This window comes from Mytilus californianus, unplaced genomic scaffold, assembly GCF_021869535.1.
Source record: "Mytilus californianus isolate M0D057914Y unplaced genomic scaffold, xbMytCali1.0.p SCAF_5, whole genome shotgun sequence".
NCBI classification, from domain to species: Eukaryota; Metazoa; Mollusca; class Bivalvia; order Mytilida; family Mytilidae; genus Mytilus; species Mytilus californianus.
The window spans coordinates 2,660,681-2,681,902 of record NW_026262701.1 but is presented as its reverse complement, the minus strand read 5'-3'; the positions used below and the strand labels follow the sequence as shown (position 1 = coordinate 2,681,902).

The 21,222-nt window shown below is 33.0% G+C and overlaps 1 long non-coding RNA gene across 1 annotated transcript; it reads right to left on the bottom strand.

Annotated features, from left to right (window-relative positions):
* Window positions 1-372: 372 nt before the first annotated feature.
* LOC127701017 (uncharacterized) lies at window positions 373-3,739 on the bottom strand. Its single transcript, XR_007981798.1, has 3 exons — window positions 3,537-3,739; window positions 1,958-2,135; window positions 373-955 (listed from the first exon to the last, which is right to left on the bottom strand). It is a non-coding gene; the product is annotated as an uncharacterized LOC127701017 (long non-coding RNA).
* Between the last annotated feature and the right edge of the window lie 17,483 nt (window positions 3,740-21,222).

The window sequence follows — 21,222 nt, the reverse complement described above, 5'->3', positions numbered from 1 at the left end:
TATTGAATAGCTGATAAAACCAAAATGGCCTATAAGTAATACCTAACTCGGACATGGAACCAGAGGTATGCACGAGGGAGATACATTCCATAATTTAAAATGATATTTTGAATTTGATAACGATATCAGTATTTTCATGTCATTACCTAAGTACGGGCTACTGGGCTAGTGATACCTTCAGGGACTAACGGTCCACAAGCAGAAGACATTGTTCGCATAGTTTTCCTTCGGCCTTATTGGATTGTTGTCTCATCAGCAATCATGCGATATCACCCTTTCTTTATATAATGTTAGGTATTGACAACGACGTCGTGGCGCAAAAAGTGGAATCACTGTCTTGTGTAACGACATTAATCTCAGGCAAGTCAATAATTACAATTCTGAAAATCATTTAATTATAAATAATTGTAACGTTGTATTTCATGTTACGATATGTGTTGGGTGATTTCCATGTGTGTAACAGGATCACTGGTCCAGCGGGTTATCGACCATATAGAGAGTACTAGCTCCTTAACCTGAATACCATCTGAATTCATAGCGGATTGATTAATGTTCCATGTAGAGACGTAATCATATTCCTCAGTGACAGAAGTACCACCTACCATGGTTGAGTTGTAGTATTCTGGATACCTTGTTCCTCCAACAGTAAACAATAATGTTGTTTCTGGATATCCAGGAATGCTCCTATACATATGCATTTGTTCGAAAGTAGAAGATTGAACTCTTCCACATCCTATATTTTCAACCCTGTATGTGTGGATGTCAGGTGACAATTTCCTTGCAACACTATAGCGACAGCTACTAAAATCAAAACTCTCTGGAATTTTCTTAGTAGAGCTATGATTGATATCAACAGTAAAATTGATAGCTATTGAAGCTGAGCAAGCTTTTATTCTTGGTTGGGTTGAATCTTCTTTTACCTCTACAATTACCGTAAATTCTCCATCGCTGGTAGCTAAAATTCAAACATAAAGGAAACATTTTCAATGATTTTTTATTTTTCGCATTACGTATTTATTCAACATCAACCCTGAAAGGTACATTCATGTTGAAATCCGCCATCAAAGAAAAACAAAATCAGGTAAAACGTATACACCGTATGTAACGTATTGTCGTCTGGTTGGAGATTTGTGAGTAGGTTTTTCGTTTACAACAATTCATGTGATAATTCACAATTGGAATAAATTTCACCACTAAAGAAAATACATTTATTGATATATAAACGAATTATTCGAATACAAGAAAAGACAGATTAAAAGATGTTTATTTCAAATATTTGAGAAAAACCAAGTTACTTCTATTTAACCAGAAACAAGTAATATAATTCACATTCGTTCAATCAATCGTTTTACAGGTGTACTTTAAGTGCTGTAAGAATATAATTGAATATCTTTTGGTGATCTATTTTTTATCAAGATTGCCTTAAAAACAAAATAATATGTCTTTGTTTCTTGGATGAATACAATACCAACTCTTCGAATAGTTAATGATATAGTTTGCCTGTGTAATTGAACAGGCCCAAAGAGTGATGAAATACGATTTGTTTTATTTTTTATTTACATTTCATTTAAAGAATTGGATAAAAACTACTGTTAACAATGGAAAATACTATGTTAGAAACGATATGAGATCCACTCGTTTTAGCTTCCTTTTATCATCATATCTCTTTTTTGCCGTTAAAATTTCAAAAAAAAAAAAAAAATAAAATAATAAATATAATACAAGTGACTTTAACATTCCTTGCTGCCTGTCTCTACATGCTTCATTTTGTTTATATTTGCTTTGTAAAACTAGAATTTCAAACTGTTTATAGGTCCTGTAATTAGTGTGCTCTGAGTTTTCCTTTGTATGTTAGGAATCTACATTGCAAATTAGAAAAATGTATCTATAAACGTAAAGACCTTCATGGAATGTCCTATTGAATTTTATTTTACAATAAAATTACAAGAATACTCACGGTTTGACAATTCCATAGGTAAAACTGTACCTGTGCGATCATCTAATGCCCTAAAGTCGGTGTCAGATGGTGCCATTATATGTAGGGTGTACACAGATTTGACAGGAACCTGTGACCTTGTTAGTTTGAGAAGTCTGACGTCGGCGTAATCCAATGGTCTGATGATTTCAAAACTATCCTGAATATATATTTCTTATATTTAATTCTGTATTTTTTCCCATACATATCAAAATTAAATTCTTGAATTTATGAACCATAATGTATTGATGGTTATCCAATCTTCCATACATCCATAATTTTTGCTTCGAATATTTATCAAAATGATTAAACATATTTCTATAAAAAATGAATTAAACAATCCGACCCGCCAACCCCGAACAATTGACAATGGATAATTGATAGGTAATTAGTATTCTGTAAATGGGAGCTACTATGTTCGGTTTTGAATTTGCTGATCAATTAGGCTTTGTCATCACATAAAGAAAAATGGGCTAAACACTTATACAAGATGCAGTTTGGATTGATTCATCAGACTGATTACCTGACAAATACGTTCGGTCAATTTTAAGCGCATTTTTGTTGTAATTAGCAAGTGCAATGAAACGTAAGAGAAGCGAAAGATACTAGAGGGACATTCAAACTCATAATTCGAAAATAAAACTGACAACCCCATGGCTAAAAAAGAAGAAGACCAACAGACAAACAATACTAAACAAAACACAAATAGAAAACTAAAGACTGAGCAACACGGACCCCATCAAAATCTGGGGGTAAATATTCTTACCATTTAATTCCAATGGTTGACTTTCATATGAAGATTTTAAAATGTACCACTTTCTTATTAATCAAACTAAGTTTCACTTCGAAATGAATCAAAATAAATTCTAGAATTTCTGTGTTCAAAACTTTGCTTAACTTAAGAGCTATTGTCATGTGTTCAGAAAGAAAATTGAAGATACATTTAAAAGATGAGGTAGAAATCTCTAAATAAGTGCGATATCGATATTTGAAAGAAATGTTGATTGCATAGTATGAATGGGAGATAAAATTGAGAATGGAAATGGGGAATGTGTCAAAGAGTCAACAACCCGACCAAACAGCAGAAAACAGCCAAAGGCCACCAATGGGTCTTCAACACAGCGAAAAAATCCTGCACCCGGAAGCGGGCTTCAGCTGGCCCCTAAACTATTCAGTGATAACCTTGGTCACGTTATCACTGAATATCTTAAATTGTTCTGTTACCTCATTCCATGTGATATAAATAGGAATTTAAAAATTATTCGAATGCAAAAGTATTCTATTTTATTTTATTGCATCTACATTGCGCTTAATTTTGTCACTCCTTGTTTAATGTGAAGATTTGAGCGCCAATTTCACTCTGTAACAAGTGTTTAGCCCATTGACATAAGTCACTCGAAATATCACAGATACGTTTAAAGATCAACTTCAAATGAAATGCATTCGATAAAAATACTCAGAATAACATAGTTATATATAGTTTTTCCATTCCAACATTTTTTAATCGTAGTTCAATTATTATATGAAATATGTCAATACGTGTGGAAAAAAGATGACTTACCAAAGACTCGTTTCGTATAAAATGGGTCCTTGAACTGATACATTGTAGCGACAAAATAGAGAAAATAAATAACCAAAACATTATTTTGATACAAAGAAATAACATTCAGACTTTCAGAAAAGTGTGAGCTTGTATTCAAATTTGAAATGTTATGCACGTGTTTTGCAAAAGCAATTTACATGATGGCAGTAATTGGTTTAATTTCTCACACAATTTGAAATGAAAATTATGCTACTTACTGTTAATAGTGAAGTTAGACAGAATTAACCCTTTTGAAATTACTGGATGATTACCTTCATTACAGTAATTCTAATGACGACTTGGTCAGGACTAATATTCTACCTGTCATAAATACTTCACACGTAATGAAAATGAAATAGAAGTTCTTTCATAATATACGTTCACAACGGAAGAAATAATCTGTTATATTATTTCGACTGAAATAAATGTTAAAGTACTTGTTCATAATGGAATAAAGAAAAAAAAAAATTTGTTCCAACAGGAACAGATATTATGGCATTGTTTATAATAAAGTTTTCAGTAGAAATTCTGTTAGGCGGAACAAATATCATTTACAACTTGTCATTGTACATAGATATACATATTAGACAATATGGTATATTTTTATCGATAAAACGACATTTCATTTTCTGAAGAAAAAAAAAAAAAACAAAAGTCAAGGTAGTCCTCTCATGTGCATAAACTCCATTGGTTTCAGATTTAGTTATAAAAAAAAAAGTTCAGATTCAAACAATCCAAAATAAATGTGTAAGTTAGAAGCGGAATATCCCAAAAGGACAAATCGTGGTCACCCTTCGATTGATAAGTGTCATGCCAAAAAATGATTTACATGTCCCCGTCTTTCCACCAACAATACGGTAAGGTCCACGTTTAGTTGTCGCACATTTTCCTTAAATTTTGAAACTTATATAAATTAAAAAGCTAACAGTATTATCTATATACTCACATGAAACAAACCTGGATGCGGTATTCAGTACTTAGTTGAAACTGGGCGCTATTTATCTAAATGCACGCAAGCACACCATTATCGTTTTAAAAGGCCCCATAAATTCAGAAGAAACATTTATCAACACCTTAAGAAGCAAAATCATCCTACTAAATATTAAACAATTCAACCTTTAGAAGTAGTAAATAAGCAGCCTGGGGAATCTCATTCAAAGTTTGAACGATCACGGAAATAATTGAATTCAATTGGATTAAAAAAATACAGAAAGTCTATCCTCGCGGTCTTATTGATAATATCATGGGAATTGGTAATATATCAAGAACTGATTCTGTTTACATTTTGGATATAGTTTCTAAAACTGTTCGTAAAAACCGTTCTCACAGGCGTAGAATGAATCGCAATCAGAGAAAATTTCGTACCAACAATACAAATAGTTCGGACCTAATTACTTTTTCAAAAACCAACTGCAGACATTATCTGTTAACCAAGGTCTGTTCTTTACCTGTTAATGAATTACATCAAATTTTAGAGGATTGCAACACAATTCCATATTGCAGTCCTAAGTATGAAATCGCCCAAATTATAATTGCATATTTCTAAAATAATTGTTTCCCAAAATTGATCGCCCTGAAGGTCATAAAAACATTTTATTAAAATCAAATATGTCAATAAAGGTTTTGATTTTGTAAATATTGCCGGTATTTTTAATTATCATTCTGTTAAAGAACAAATTCCTGGCTATTTTGATAATACTTAACTTCCTCTTATTTGCTATGTTTACATAAAAATCTACCCGGAAATAAGTATTTAATTATAGGGAGGTGTGTAAAGATATTAATATCAGTGACAATACACCTACGTCATGAAATTGCAGTAATTCCAAATACATTTATGGCTCCAGTTCCCATGTTATAACAGGAGACCTTAACATCATTCATGACCGAGAGTTGAAATCATTCCTCAGTAAAGGACCTAAATATCGTCCCCTGTCAATTATTAATTGGAATGAGTGTCATAACATCATCCACGACTCACTCCGTACTTACTGCTCGAAAATGGATAAAACAAGAACAAGCAGACAAAAAATCCTTAGATTCTTTTTTTAATTCAGTAATGAACATAGTTGATATTAAAAATTTTAAAGAACATTTTACTCCTAACAACAACCATAATAGCCCTATTTCTCGTATTAAACATAAGCTAAAAGAACTCGCCAAGGAATTTGTTTTTGTCCCTGCTGATAAGGCTGCTAATAATATCATTATTGTTTGACGTAAATTTTACATTGAGGTTCTGCAAAAGGAAATCACGAATTCACCAACATTCCTTCTCTATTTTCGGAAAATGACATCTGTAACAAACATAATCTTTTAGTTACCTGCTTACAAGCAGAACCAAATACAAGTTCCAACTATGTACTGACTTCCGGAGCTGCACAAAACACCTTACAAATATAGATTTATTTCGTCTTCAAGCCATTGTTCCACTACTAAACTATCTATTCTACTTACTAGTACATGTGGTACAATCAAAAACCTGGTAATAAATTGTTCAAATAAGGACGGTAATAAATTGTTCAAATAAGGACGGTAATAAATTGTTCAAATAAGGACTTTGAAAATAGTGGAATTAATTACTTTTGGTGTGTCAAAAATTCGTTGGAAGTACTCGATAAATTGCATGCTTATATTGGTGATTTCGAATCGGTTCAAAGTTTAGATTTTTCTACCCTATATACCACTTTGCCTCATAATCTTATTAAGAAAAAATTTACACACCTGATTAAATTGGCATTTAAAAAGTCAGAATGCGAATATATATGTGCACTATTGTAAGTAATTTTTTAGTAACAACAAACAAAAGAACTGTGTCATTTGGACCTGCTTTGATACGATAACTGCCCTTGCATTTTTACTAGATAACATTTTGGACGCTATGGAGATTCCGTATATCGTCAAGTTATCGGAACTCCAATGGGGACTAACTGTGCACCACTTATTGCAGACCTGTTTCTGTATTGTTATGAGTTACAATTTATGACTAAAATCAGCAAAGACCAATCGAAACAACATCTGATACAAAATTTTAATAACACTTTTATATATTTGGATGATTATATTGGCTCTCAATCATGACGACTTAAATATGTAAACTAAAGAGATTTATCCGGCTGAACTGACTTTAAATAAAGCTAAAACTAACAATGAAAACTGCCCTTTCCTGGATCTTGATATCTATATCTTTAACGGGAAGCTTAATACCAAAATGAGTTTTCATTTCCTATTGTCAATTATTCATTTTTAGATGGTGACGTTCCCTTGTCACCATCTTATGGTGTTTATATATCTCAACTTGTTCGATTCGCTCGTGTATGTAACAACGTATTTGATTTTAATGAACGAAATCTCGGTATTACTGAAAAAATATTACACCAGGGTTTTCGATATCACAAACTAGTCAAAACATTTACTAAAGTTTATCATCGGTACAAGGACATCATTCGTAAATATAAATCAACATGCAGACATCTTATACGTTCAGGTATTTCACATTCAATCTTTTAACCAAATCTTTAAACAGACTTATTCAGAAGGGATATAGTTATGATACTGTTGTCAGATCATTAAAGATGGCATATTTTGGTATTAATATTGATTCACTCATAGGGTCTTTGCATCGAAAATAAACACATTTATTCTAATACCAGTTGTTGGCATGATACGAGTTATGTTGTTCTCATATATTTTATAATGATATGATACTAAACCCCTAATTGGAGGGATTGTGCTTGATTTTCATATGATGAAGACATAATCTTTCAATCAGTTTAATTGAAGTCTGGAGCTGGCATGTCAGTAACTGCTAGTAGTCTCTTGTTAATTTATGTATCATTGTCATTTTGCTTAGTTTCTTTTGTTACCTATTATGACACGGACTCGGCCTTCTTTCAAACTGACTTTTACTGTGCATATTGCTGTGTGTTTGTTTATTCTACATTGGCTAGAGGTATAGGGGAGAGTTGAGATCTCGAAAAAAGGGATTTTTGCGCCTGTCCGAAGTCAAGATCCTCTGGCCTTTGTTAGTTTTGTATGTTTTTAAATTTTAGTTTATTTATATTTTTCTGAGTTTGGTGTGACGTCCATTTTCTTTGATCTAGTACATTTTGTTTAGGAAACAGCTGAAGCCCGCCTCCGGGTGAGGGATTTTCTCGCTGTGTTGAAGAGACATTGGTGGCCTTTTCTGCTCTTTGGTCGGGTTGTTGTCTCTTTGACACATTCCCCATTTTCAATTTTAAAACTTATAAGTCCAAGAAAACTGACAACATCATAGCAACAACAAAAGAAAAAACGGATCACAAGGAGAAGATAAGCAAGTAAAAAAACACCCACTACTTAGAAAACTAAAGACTGAGCAATACGAACGCCACCAAAAAATTGGTGTTGACAAACGTTGCAACCAATGAAGTTTCATGTTTATAGCTTTCGAAGCATATACATGTACGTTAAAAACTGGTTCCACCCAACAACATTTTGTAGCAACGCTACCTGGACCACGAGTTGTTTGTTATTGTTTGTCTTTGCTTGCATTCTTAGCCTATTCACAGGAAGAACTTCTGGTTACCAAAGAACGCAGTTTAGGAATGTGCCAGAAAAGTTGGAAAGGAGGGAGACTGGTGCACCCTGGACTGAACAATTCATCTGAATGTATCAAAGCTGTTCGGTCATGCATTCAGAAGCGCACTCAAAACCTACGTCGAACAATTATCACACGAGTTTCACTACTTTTTAAGACACCGAAGGTTGTTGATGCTTTATCCTTTCTCCATTCTCGACGTCAAATATATTGGTTTTTTTCAGCTTGAGAAGCCTCTAATCTAGCGATATTGATTTTGAATGCGGAAATAATTGAAATGTAAAACTAAAGAACTCTAGATTTCCTGCAAAACTGCAACCTTCACAAAAGAAGAGAATTAAAAAATCGCAGATACGTCCTTTACTCCCCTGGTATTAACATAGAAGGACCATGAAAATCTCCCGGTTTCTTACAAAATCCGTATACGTCACGATATATCGCCAGGTCGTTAAGATGTTTCACTTAACATTTTTCAAAAGTTCTTTCCACTACTTTTTTTTACAGTAAAAAATGTCCTTCAGAAATATTGTGATTAGGTATATTCAACCAGCGATGTCAACCAGATATTCAATCAAACTCTTAAAATTTTTTGAAGTAATTTTAAAACTTTTGATTTTTCTACGCTTTACACTACCACAGCCCCTGCTCAATTGAAAGATCGAAGACAGACTAGTTAAGCAAAGCTTTCTTTACAAAATTGGAATTGTCGATACACATTACTTCAAAAAGTTGGATTTTTTTTTATCCATAACATATCAGTTGAGTTTGTGGATTGATATGGAAGTCAGTTTTCCAATGTGTACTTTGGCGCAAACTGCTCAAAACGTTCTCAAAAACAAAAAGAAAATATATATCTTGCAAAGTACTAAATTTCGCTTTCATATATATTGATGATGTCCAGTCTCGCGATAACCTACATATCAGAAAATGTTAGCAACTCATATATCTTAGCGAACATCTTCTAATTTTTATGTTTACTTTATGGATACTAGTTAAACTACAAGGTCTGCTTCATATTCAGATTTTTTCCTCGATATTAAAACAGTTGGACGAATTCAAAATAAAATCAATGACAAATGTGATGAGTTCAATTTTTCAATTGTCAGCTTCCTTTTTCTCAGCCGTATCATGCCCTCTGTCCCATCATATAACGTTTACATACCTCAATTGATACGTTACGCATGTGCATAATTACACTATACGGACTTCATTGAGAGTCGTGTGTTCCTTGCATCAACAAACAAAACACCAAAAAACAACTGTTCCAACCGAGTTATGAAGAAGCAAAACTGAAATCGACCTTCATCATGTTCACAAGTTTTACGGTCATCATAACAATTTGGTTGACATAAACGTTATATCTGTATCTCAATTTACTAGCAACATGTTTTCGCAGTCTTTGGCCGTTAGATACCAGAATAATTATCTAATCTGTAGTTTTACCGATGTGAAATTTGGACAAAGTTTGAACTCGCATTGCGGTTGGTGCATGCATAGAAGGAGACTACTCCCCTGTCAGACCACCCGCTCTTAATCCTTTTAGAGTTCAGGTGATTCCCAAAGTGTTTGTTTGTTACCTTGATTCGTCTTCTTAATCTTTTAATGAGATTTGAACATCGAAGATCTACTGTTGCTTTTATAAATTATAAATTGCATGCTTATATTGGTGATTTCGAATCGGTTCAAAGTTTAGATTTTTCTACCCTATATACCACTTTGCCTCATAATCTTATTAAGAAAAAATTTACACACCTGATTAAATTGGCATTTAAAAAGTCAGAATGCGAATATATATGTGCACTATTGTAAGTAATTTTTTAGTAACAACAAACAAAAGAACTGTGTCATTTGGACCTGCTTTGATACGATAACTGCCCTTGCATTTTTACTAGATAACATTTTGGACGCTATGGAGATTCCGTATATCGTCAAGTTATCGGAACTCCAATGGGGACTAACTGTGCACCACTTATTGCAGACCTGTTTCTGTATTGTTATGAGTTACAATTTATGACTAAAATCAGCAAAGACCAATCGAAACAACATCTGATACAAAATTTTAATAACACTTTTATATATTTGGATGATTATATTGGCTCTCAATCATGACGACTTAAATATGTAAACTAAAGAGATTTATCCGGCTGAACTGACTTTAAATAAAGCTAAAACTAACAATGAAAACTGCCCTTTCCTGGATCTTGATATCTATATCTTTAACGGGAAGCTTAATACCAAAATGAGTTTTCATTTCCTATTGTCAATTATTCATTTTTAGATGGTGACGTTCCCTTGTCACCATCTTATGGTGTTTATATATCTCAACTTGTTCGATTCGCTCGTGTATGTAACAACGTATTTGATTTTAATGAACGAAATCTCGGTATTACTGAAAAAATATTACACCAGGGTTTTCGATATCACAAACTAGTCAAAACATTTACTAAAGTTTATCATCGGTACAAGGACATCATTCGTAAATATAAATCAACATGCAGACATCTTATACGTTCAGGTATTTCACATTCAATCTTTTAACCAAATCTTTAAACAGACTTATTCAGAAGGGATATAGTTATGATACTGTTGTCAGATCATTAAAGATGGCATATTTTGGTATTAATATTGATTCACTCATAGGGTCTTTGCATCGAAAATAAACACATTTATTCTAATACCAGTTGTTGGCATGATACGAGTTATGTTGTTCTCATATATTTTATAATGATATGATACTAAACCCCTAATTGGAGTGATTGTGCTTGATTTTCATATGATGAAGACATAATCTTTCAATCAGTTTAATTGAAGTCTGGAGCTGGCATGTCAGTAACTGCTAGTAGTCTCTTGTTAATTTATGTATCATTGTCATTTTGCTTAGTTTCTTTTGTTACCTATTATGACACGGACTCGGCCTTCTTTCAAACTAACTTTTACTGTGCATATTGCTGTGTGTTTGTTTATTCTACATTGGCTAGAGGTATAGGGGAGAGTTGAGATCTCGAAAAAAGGGATTTTTGCGCCTGTCCGAAGTCAAGATCCTCTGGCCTTTGTTAGTTTTGTATGTTTTTAAATTTTAGTTTATTTATATTTTTCTGAGTTTGGTGTGACGTCCATTTTCTTTGATCTAGTACATTTTGTTTAGGAAACAGCTGAAGCCCGCCTCCGGGTGAGGGATTTTCTCGCTGTGTTGAAGAGACATTGGTGGCCTTTTCTGCTCTTTGGTCGGGTTGTTGTCTCTTTGACACATTCCCCATTTTCAATTTTAAAACTTATAAGTCCAAGAAAACTGACAACATCATAGCAACAACAAAAGAAAAAACGGATCACAAGGAGAAGATAAGCAAGTAAAAAAACACCCACTACTTAGAAAACTAAAGACTGAGCAATACGAACGCCACCAAAAAATTGGTGTTGACAAACGTTGCAACCAATGAAGTTTCATGTTTATAGCTTTCGAAGCATATACATGTACGTTAAAAACTGGTTCCACCCAACAACATTTTGTAGCAACGCTACCTGGACCACGAGTTGTTTGTTATTGTTTGTCTTTGCTTGCATTCTTAGCCTATTCACAGGAAGAACTTCTGGTTACCAAAGAACGCAGTTTAGGAATGTGCCAGAAAAGTTGGAAAGGAGGGAGACTGGTGCACCCTGGACTGAACAATTCATCTGAATGTATCAAAGCTGTTCGGTCATGCATTCAGAAGCGCACTCAAAACCTACGTCGAACAATTATCACACGAGTTTCACTACTTTTTAAGACACCGAAGGTTGTTGATGCTTTATCCTTTCTCCATTCTCGACGTCAAATATATTGGTTTTTTTCAGCTTGAGAAGCCTCTAATCTAGCGATATTGATTTTGAATGCGGAAATAATTGAAATGTAAAACTAAAGAACTCTAGATTTCCTGCAAAACTGCAACCTTCACAAAAGAAGAGAATTAAAAAATCGCAGATACGTCCTTTACTCCCCTGGTATTAACATAGAAGGACCATGAAAATCTCCCGGTTTCTTACAAAATCCGTATACGTCACGATATATCGCCAGGTCGTTAAGATGTTTCACTTAACATTTTTCAAAAGTTCTTTCCACTACTTTTTTTTACAGTAAAAAATGTCCTTCAGAAATATTGTGATTAGGTATATTCAACCAGCGATGTCAACCAGATATTCAATCAAACTCTTAAAATTTTTTGAAGTAATTTTAAAACTTTTGATTTTTCTACGCTTTACACTACCACAGCCCCTGCTCAATTGAAAGATCGAAGACAGACTAGTTAAGCAAAGCTTTCTTTACAAAATTGGAATTGTCGATACACATTACTTCAAAAAGTTGGATTTTTTTTTATCCATAACATATCAGTTGAGTTTGTGGATTGATATGGAAGTCAGTTTTCCAATGTGTACTTTGGCGCAAACTGCTCAAAACGTTCTCAAAAACAAAAAGAAAATATATATCTTGCAAAGTACTAAATTTCGCTTTCATATATATTGATGATGTCCAGTCTCGCGATAACCTACATATCAGAAAATGTTAGCAACTCATATATCTTAGCGAACATCTTCTAATTTTTATGTTTACTTTATGGATACTAGTTAAACTACAAGGTCTGCTTCATATTCAGATTTTTTCCTCGATATTAAAACAGTTGGACGAATTCAAAATAAAATCAATGACAAATGTGATGAGTTCAATTTTTCAATTGTCAGCTTCCTTTTTCTCAGCCGTATCATGCCCTCTGTCCCATCATATAACGTTTACATACCTCAATTGATACGTTACGCATGTGCATAATTACACTATACGGACTTCATTGAGAGTCGTGTGTTCCTTGCATCAACAAACAAAACACCAAAAAACAACTGTTCCAACCGAGTTATGAAGAAGCAAAACTGAAATCGACCTTCATCATGTTCACAAGTTTTACGGTCATCATAACAATTTGGTTGACATAAACGTTATATCTGTATCTCAATTTACTAGCAACATGTTTTCGCAGTCTTTGGCCGTTAGATACCAGAATAATTATCTAATCTGTAGTTTTACCGATGTGAAATTTGGACAAAGTTTGAACTCGCATTGCGGTTGGTGCATGCATAGAAGGAGACTACTCCCCTGTCAGACCACCCGTTCTTAATCCTTTTAGAGTTCAGGTGATTCCCAAAGTGTTTGTTTGTTACCTTGATTCGTCTTCTTAATCTTTTAATGAGATTTGAACATCGAAGATCTACTGTTGCTTTTATTTGTACATTTGAATTTTTGTTAGATGAGTCGGATACTGTTATCTTTTTTGTGTACAATGTAGTATCAAATGAAAATAGTCTGACCTAATCCAAACTTTATCAAGTGCGATATTTTCATAATCCACAGTGAAACAGAAATTTAAAGTTTATATAACTCACAGTAAAATGAAGATCCTAAGTTTGTTTTTTGTTCACAGCTTTTTAGTCTGCCTTCAATATCTTTTTGTATATTATCATATTTTGATTTGAGCAGACTGCCGGTAATATCCGTTTGTCCATCTTACATAGTATTTGTATTACTATGTAAATTTATTAGGAATTGTAAGAAAAAAGTTATCCGGCTCTTGATAGGACATCAGTTAATAACACTTTATAGATTTCAACGGAGAATATTTAAAGATTGTTACAAATTATGTAAAAAATTCGTAAGGGTTCCGCGGAACCCAGTGTCTCGCCTACTTTTGCTGTTAATCGCAGGCTCAACAAAAAAGAGGAAAAAAATTAATAAAAATATTCCTCTCTATACTATCTATTGATTGTAAGTAGCTTCTGTCCAAGTTTGGTAAAAATCCAGGATGGTTTTTGAATCTAATAAATGTTTTTAAAACTTTAACTGCAGACTGTATGTAAAGTTAACTGGAAGAAAAACTAAGTCCATTTATAAGTAAAATACGGAAAAAATGGAACAAAATTTCCTTCTAGATACTAGCTTTTGATCATAAACAAGCTTCTGTCCAAGTGTGGTACAAATCCAGGATAGTTTAAGAAAGTTGTTAAAATTTTAAAAGCTTTAACCACAGAGTGAATGTAATGTTAACTGGCAGAAAAACTAAGTCCATTTATAAGTAAAATACGGAAAAAATGGAATTTTTTTTTTACAAAATTTACTTCTGGATACTATCTTATGATCATAAACAAGCTTCTGTCCAAGTTTGGTAGAAATCCAGGATAGTTTAAGAAAGTTATTAAAATTTCAAAAACTTTAACCACAGAGTGAATATTTGTGGACGCCGCCGACGACAACGACGACGACGCCGACGGAATGTAGGATCGCTATGTCTCGCTTTTTCGACAAAAGTCGAAGGCTCGACAAAAATGAAGCACTGACAACAGAGTTGATGCTATCCTGAGGACTAACACTGACTCAGTGCTAGAAAACGAGATTAAAGCTCTATAAATTGCATGCGTCCGAACTGCTTTTCTGGATTAACCTCCATTAGGAACGCTCAATGTATAAATACTTTAAAACAAGAAGAGCTTATGATACCCATATGTACTAACAGTGCATCAGCAACTGTATCAACCCTAGACTAGTAAACGAAATTAACACTTAATAATAATATATCTATGTATCTAAAGCACTTTTCTGGAATGGCATTTTATTAAAATCAACATCAACATGCTCTCAAGCTAAGACATTCAGCATATATTCCATAATATCTAGTAATTTTGTTCCACAAGCGTTTATGTTGATTTAATTCATTAAATATTATGCGACTGTCATACAAGTGAGAGGTTTAGCTAGCTATAAAACCAGGTTCAATCCACCATTTTCTAGATAAGAAAATGCCTGTACCAAGTCAGGAATATGACAGTTGTTATCCATTCGTTTGATGTGTTTGAACTTTTGATTTTGCCATTTGATTGGGGACTTTCCTTTTTGAATTTTCCTCGGAGTTCAGTATTTTTGTGATTTTACTTTTTATTATACTATAGAAAAGATGTAACGGATGGCAGTTAAATGATTTCTTTTGATGTTTATAAACCTTTTTTTCAGAAATAACAAAGTGGATAATCAATATCCATTACTTTGACCATCTACCTAATAGGAATTGTTGCAAATATTCTATGCTCAAGGGTTTTAAGTAGAATTTTGTTAAGGCAACTTTAATCCTATCTAATGCAAGTTCGCATTATCAGGACCATATATATTGACATGACTGCTCAAAAGATTGGCAAGTATTGAAAATAGTTAGCCTAATTGGGAACAATTCCATAATAATTAGCCATTGTTTAGGTACGATTCACACGGCGAAAACCATTCACAGTAGGTTGGTTCAAATGTTTCATTTTGCTTTTATTCCAAAAAGGTAGCATAAACACATATCGATTATTTTTTTTATCAAACCAAGACAAACCAAGAGAGGTTTTTATGATTCAAAGCACTTACAAACGCAGGAGTCTAATAGAGAACAAATGAAGCAACTGAACGATAGATACCTTTATCTATCCCTCCACTAGGAGCAGAAAAGACTTGCAATACGTAATGTCACCAGGTTATGTTTCACCAACTATATCCACCTGGGATCAAGGCCGACACATGGTTACTTATAGATAATTTAGGTATAAGCCATTTCAAAGATAAGATCAAGTTGAAGGGTAAGCTCATAAAAAACTTTCTATCTTTGTAGAAAGGTTGAAAGCTTACTCGTACATTCTACAAGACATACACCGAGCCCCTGAATACCCTACAACGCCTTTCTCCGGGTCTGTGGATGGATGCGTTTATTTGGGTCACAACAATTGCAGATAACTTTGCACTGATAGCGAATAAACCAGTAAATCTTCAAAGTGCACTACCCATTGAAAACTAGTCCCCTACCTCAAAGTAATCCTCAACGCACCGAAAAAGGAGCATGTGGTATAAAATAGTGGCAAGAACATACTACAAGTATATATAGGGTAGAAATAGCAGAAGTTGTCAGGACACAGCCGGAAAGATTGAGGAATTGTTGCGAACATTCTATGCTCAAGGGTTTTCAGTAGAATTTGCTAAAGCAACTTTTATCCTATCAAATGCAAGTTCGAATTATCAGGACCATATATATTGACATCGTTACTCAAAAGATTGGCAACTATTGAAAATAGGTAAAATAATTAGGAACAAATTCCATAATCACCAGCCATTGTTTAGGTACGAATTCATACGACGAAAACCATTCACAGAAGGTATGTTCAAATGTTTCATTTTGCTTTTACTTTAAAAAGGTAACATTAACACACATCGATTCTTTTCTTTATTAAACCAAGACAAACGCAGAGAGGCTTTTCTGAAAAAGCACTAACAAACGCAGGAGTCTAATAGAGGATCATGTGGTACATAATAGTGACAAGAACAGACTACAAGTATCTATAGGGTAGAACTAGCAGAATTTGTCAGGACACAACCGGTAAGATTACAGCTGACGACTATATATTGCTATCTAAAGATCTAAAACCTCGAAAACATATCACTAGAACTGTGTTCGAGCAACGATAAATGCCTTAATCCTTCTTAGAATATACCACCATCATCACTCAAAAATAGATCTTGCTTTTTCACCCCACATCTAGAAAATCATCAACTCCAATACCAGGGCTGTTGCGAGGGCATCAATCAAAACATACTTTTTCACAATATAATGCAAGCATACATGTGTAAATTCAACCAACTAGTACTTTCTGCCGCTTGTTTGAAGAGTAAAATACATCCGACATCCAGAAACTAGGATGATTAACGTTGGTGAACACCTGGATTTATGCGCAACTAATAAATTACCGAAATATTATGTTTTCCCATTCTACCAATGTGACGACCAATTTACTGAAGAAATGCGAATAAATAAGGAAAACATGTTCATTAAAAAGTACAAACCAAGCTCAAATAGATAAGTCGCAACTTATGTAAGGGTGACGTCCCTTTTGTGTATTTTTACGGACTCATAATAGTGACGTTACGTTACCATTGATTTCATTAGTTACATTCATACATGATTATCACAAAGATGTGAAACCGGTTGTAGAAAATTGATGTGAATTAAAGGACTTTAAGAGCATTTTGAATATATATATTTTTTATATTTCTACTAGTGTGGACGCAGAATTCAATTTTAAATATATATCGTTTGTCATGTAAACATAGTATAAATATACTCAAGCGTTTAAATATGTAACAACTGCAAAAATGTACTTGATTTTTTTTAAAGCTCTTTATTCTTCTGTGTATCCTGGAGGATAAGTTATGACTATATGACTCCATGCTGGACAGAATGGCGTCTTGCAGCACTTCCCTGGCTTAGGATCATTTAATGTACATATGCTTGGAAGGTCCCATTTATAACACCTGAAAATAAAATATAATCGATTATTAAATTGAAAAATATACCCCTGCAATGGGATGCTCCATATTGGATACTAACCTAAAATTCAAATTGAAACACCATCTATCTTTGACAATGGGCTGCGTTGTAACAGAATACCAGAAACATTCCATACAAATAAAGTAGCACACAAATAAACACGGGGTATTTTCTTTATTTCAACCATTCTCAGATATCATTTGTTTCATATCTAGTTTAAATACAAAGTCCAATTCTTGTATCATCGTACAAAAGAACTACTGTGGAATCATTTATTTTCGTGGGTACCAATTTTCGTGGATATTTGATTTCGTAGTTTTTGGCAAAGTCTGCATACATTCCTTTAGGAAATTTGAAATTCGTTGAACATTTAAATTCGTGGTTCCCTTGTACCCCGAAATCTACGAAAATTGGTATCCAACGAATATCAATGAATTCACAATTTATTCAATTGATAGTTTTACAATAAAAACATCTATCTGTTTTGTTATACTGTATTTGTTGAATTTTCCCAACAACTTTTATTTATTTTATTTAACGCCATTTTATCCAAGGTTATAGTTGTCTTTTTGGCATTGTTTTACATATTGTATTTATGTTGTGTCATAGATCAAATTTATTCGTTCAGTTTATTTTTACTTGTTTTTGTTAATGTTTCTTTTTGATCGAGTTAAGCCATTTCTATTGATATTTTATAGTGTCTTTCTATGCTGTAATGTTATACTACTGTTTCAGGTTAGGGTGACGATTGGCGCCTGTTAAAACTTTTAAACCCGCTGCATTTGTTGCACCTGTCCTAAATCAGGAACCTGTTGTTCAGTGGTTGTCGTTTGTTGCTGTGATTCATAAGTGTTTCTCGTTTTTTATATAGATTAGACCGTTGATTTTCCTGTTTGAATTGTTTTACACTAGTCATTTAGGGCCCTTTATAGCTTGCTGTTCGGTGTGAGCCAAGGCTCCGTGTTGAATGCCGTACTTTGACCTTTAATGGTTTACTTTTTACAAATTGTGACTTGGATGGAGAATGTCACAAGTGTCTGTTCTCGGACCATTACTTTTTATGATATATACATAAATAACATTGCAGAAACACTTTATTCTCTCTGCAGATGATACTTTGTTCAGCTGTGCAGATCATGATGCATTGCAGATACAGTCTGCTATAAATTACGACATGAATGAGTTGAACGAATGGTCTAAAAAGTGGTTAATATCTTTTAATCTTGATAAACAGAAATTGTTATTATCAAATGTTGACATCCCAGAAATGAATTTTACATTTAATGAAAAAAACATGTCAGTAATAATATTTATTAACACTTATGGTTTACATTAAGCAATAATGCTAAATTGCATGTTCATACTGATATTATTTAAGTATGTCTAAACATATCAAATGCTAAGGAAACTGAAATAAAGGCTTCGTATAATTTTGTTTTAGGCACTAGTTATATATAAGACAATTATTTGAATATGCCAGTGAAGTTAGAAATAAAGGGTTTGGTAATATCAATAAACTGAAGCCATTACAGCTTCAAGCTACTCGAATAGTAATATACCTATTTTTACAAGCTCAAGGATACTAGTAATTTACAAGGAACTTGGGAGGGAGACGTTGGCTGAAAGAAGCGAGACAAGAAAAATTCATTTTTGTTATAATATTAAACAAAATAATGTACCAGAATATTTGAGTAATTTAATTCCACCAACAATCTAAAGTACGACTGTTTATCCACTACGGAATGGTGATGATTTACTACTTCCATTCTGCAGACTTGTATTAAGTAATGAATCATTTTTACCACCAACTATAGAATGGTCAATGGAATGACCTTGAGACTTCAACCCGTGAAGCTGATACAATGGAATATTGAAAACAAAACTAATAAAATTATATCCCTACAGTAATAAATACATGCCAAACAATGAAATTGAAACTCGCAAAATCAATATTATTCTTACCCAACTTCGATATTCTGCTTCCTTCTTGAATTATGATCTGTTTAGCGTTAATATTATTTCTGGTCCATCATTTCTTTTTCTTAATGTATATTATATTCAGAAAAACGAAGTAAGCTTTTAGAAAATCTTAGCTGGCTTCCAAATAACTGTCCATCACATATAGAACTATTAACCTCGGGTAGTTATTCTACTTACTCAGGAGCAAAATAAAAATATCTTTGAACGTATGTTTGAGTTTATTAAAGGGTCGAATAGATTCCTTATTGTTTTGATAGTAAAACACACATCATCATCATCTACGTTCAGTTGTTTTTTTTTTTCTTTATTAATTCATTTCCTTGTTGTTTTTGTGTTCCATTTTTTTTTCTTCTATTGTGCCATTTAATTTTTCTGTCCAATTTATACGTCAAATGATGAAATAATATGTAATGTATGCATGCTCTTATATATTATATTGTTGAATTATATTTGACTATTGTCTTATCCAATTTGTGTTTACGCAAATAAAATATGTTTAAACTATATAATCTTTAATTTTTGAATTATTTTTCCTTATCTTTAAAAAAAATGCTTATTCTGTAAAATTCTCATAAAAAATTTAAAACAGGTTATAAATTCCATGCCTCCGAAGCAGTTTTCTAGATTTACCTTCATGAGGAACGCTCAAAGTCGAATATTTGAAAGCATTGGAATACATGAATATCACAATATATGTAATATATTGGCTTTCCGCTGACTTAATATTTGCTTTGTGGACATTTTAATTGTCTTAATTACGCAATTAAAAGAAAATGCTTTGATCAGAAAAACAGTGCCTCCTAGGGTCAGCCTGTGAAAATCAAAATTAAAAAAAAACAAGAGCTTCATGAAACGTGATACAGGAAATAATGGGAAACCTCTGAAACTGAGTGTCATTCTAATGATAACACAATGATTTATGATATACACTACACATCTTTATCTTCATCTCAGATTAAATTGCTTCTAAAACAAACAGTTAACTAAAGGATGTTCGCTCCTCTTGTTTCTGAATTTTTGCCAGATATTCGGAATCCTCTGGTTTTATTCCATGTAGTGCCATTAAAACTTTAGCCCACTAACCCCTTCTTTTCTTTCCGTAATTTTATTACATATAGTTCAAAATGTCATCTTTGAAAATCTCATAAAATCCGTTCTTTTTTAATCGTTTTTGAAAGAAAAAAGGTGCCAATGTTAAATGTATGAAAAATCTAGAGAGTATTATTTCCCGCCAAACTTTCAATGCCCTATATCTCGAAAACAAGCACACGGACCCTTAACTTTTTCTGCTTTTATAGTTTCTTTATTTATATACTATCAATTTAAAAGTCTTTTAAAAAGCTTTTATTTTGAAACAGAGTAGCGAACATCCTTTATTTTGATATGAGAATATTTTTGTATATTATATTGTATGGCATTAACATATCAACATGTACCCAACATTAATACTCACGTAATATCGATACAGTTAAACAAGGATGATATATTTAACCTAGATGTGTCGGAAGTCCAAAGCCCGTAATTTCGGCAAAAATCAGTGGAGAGGAACCAGACGTAAACTCAATCTGTAACTCATCATTGTACACTCACATACTAAAATTCAGCTCAATATATGAAGGCATTTAGAATAAAAAAAGTCAGTATGACTAGTATTCTCATGGAATGTTTAAAGTCCAAAGCACGTAATTTCATCATAAATCAGCTGAGCAAAACCAACCGTAAACTCAATAGGAACTCATCA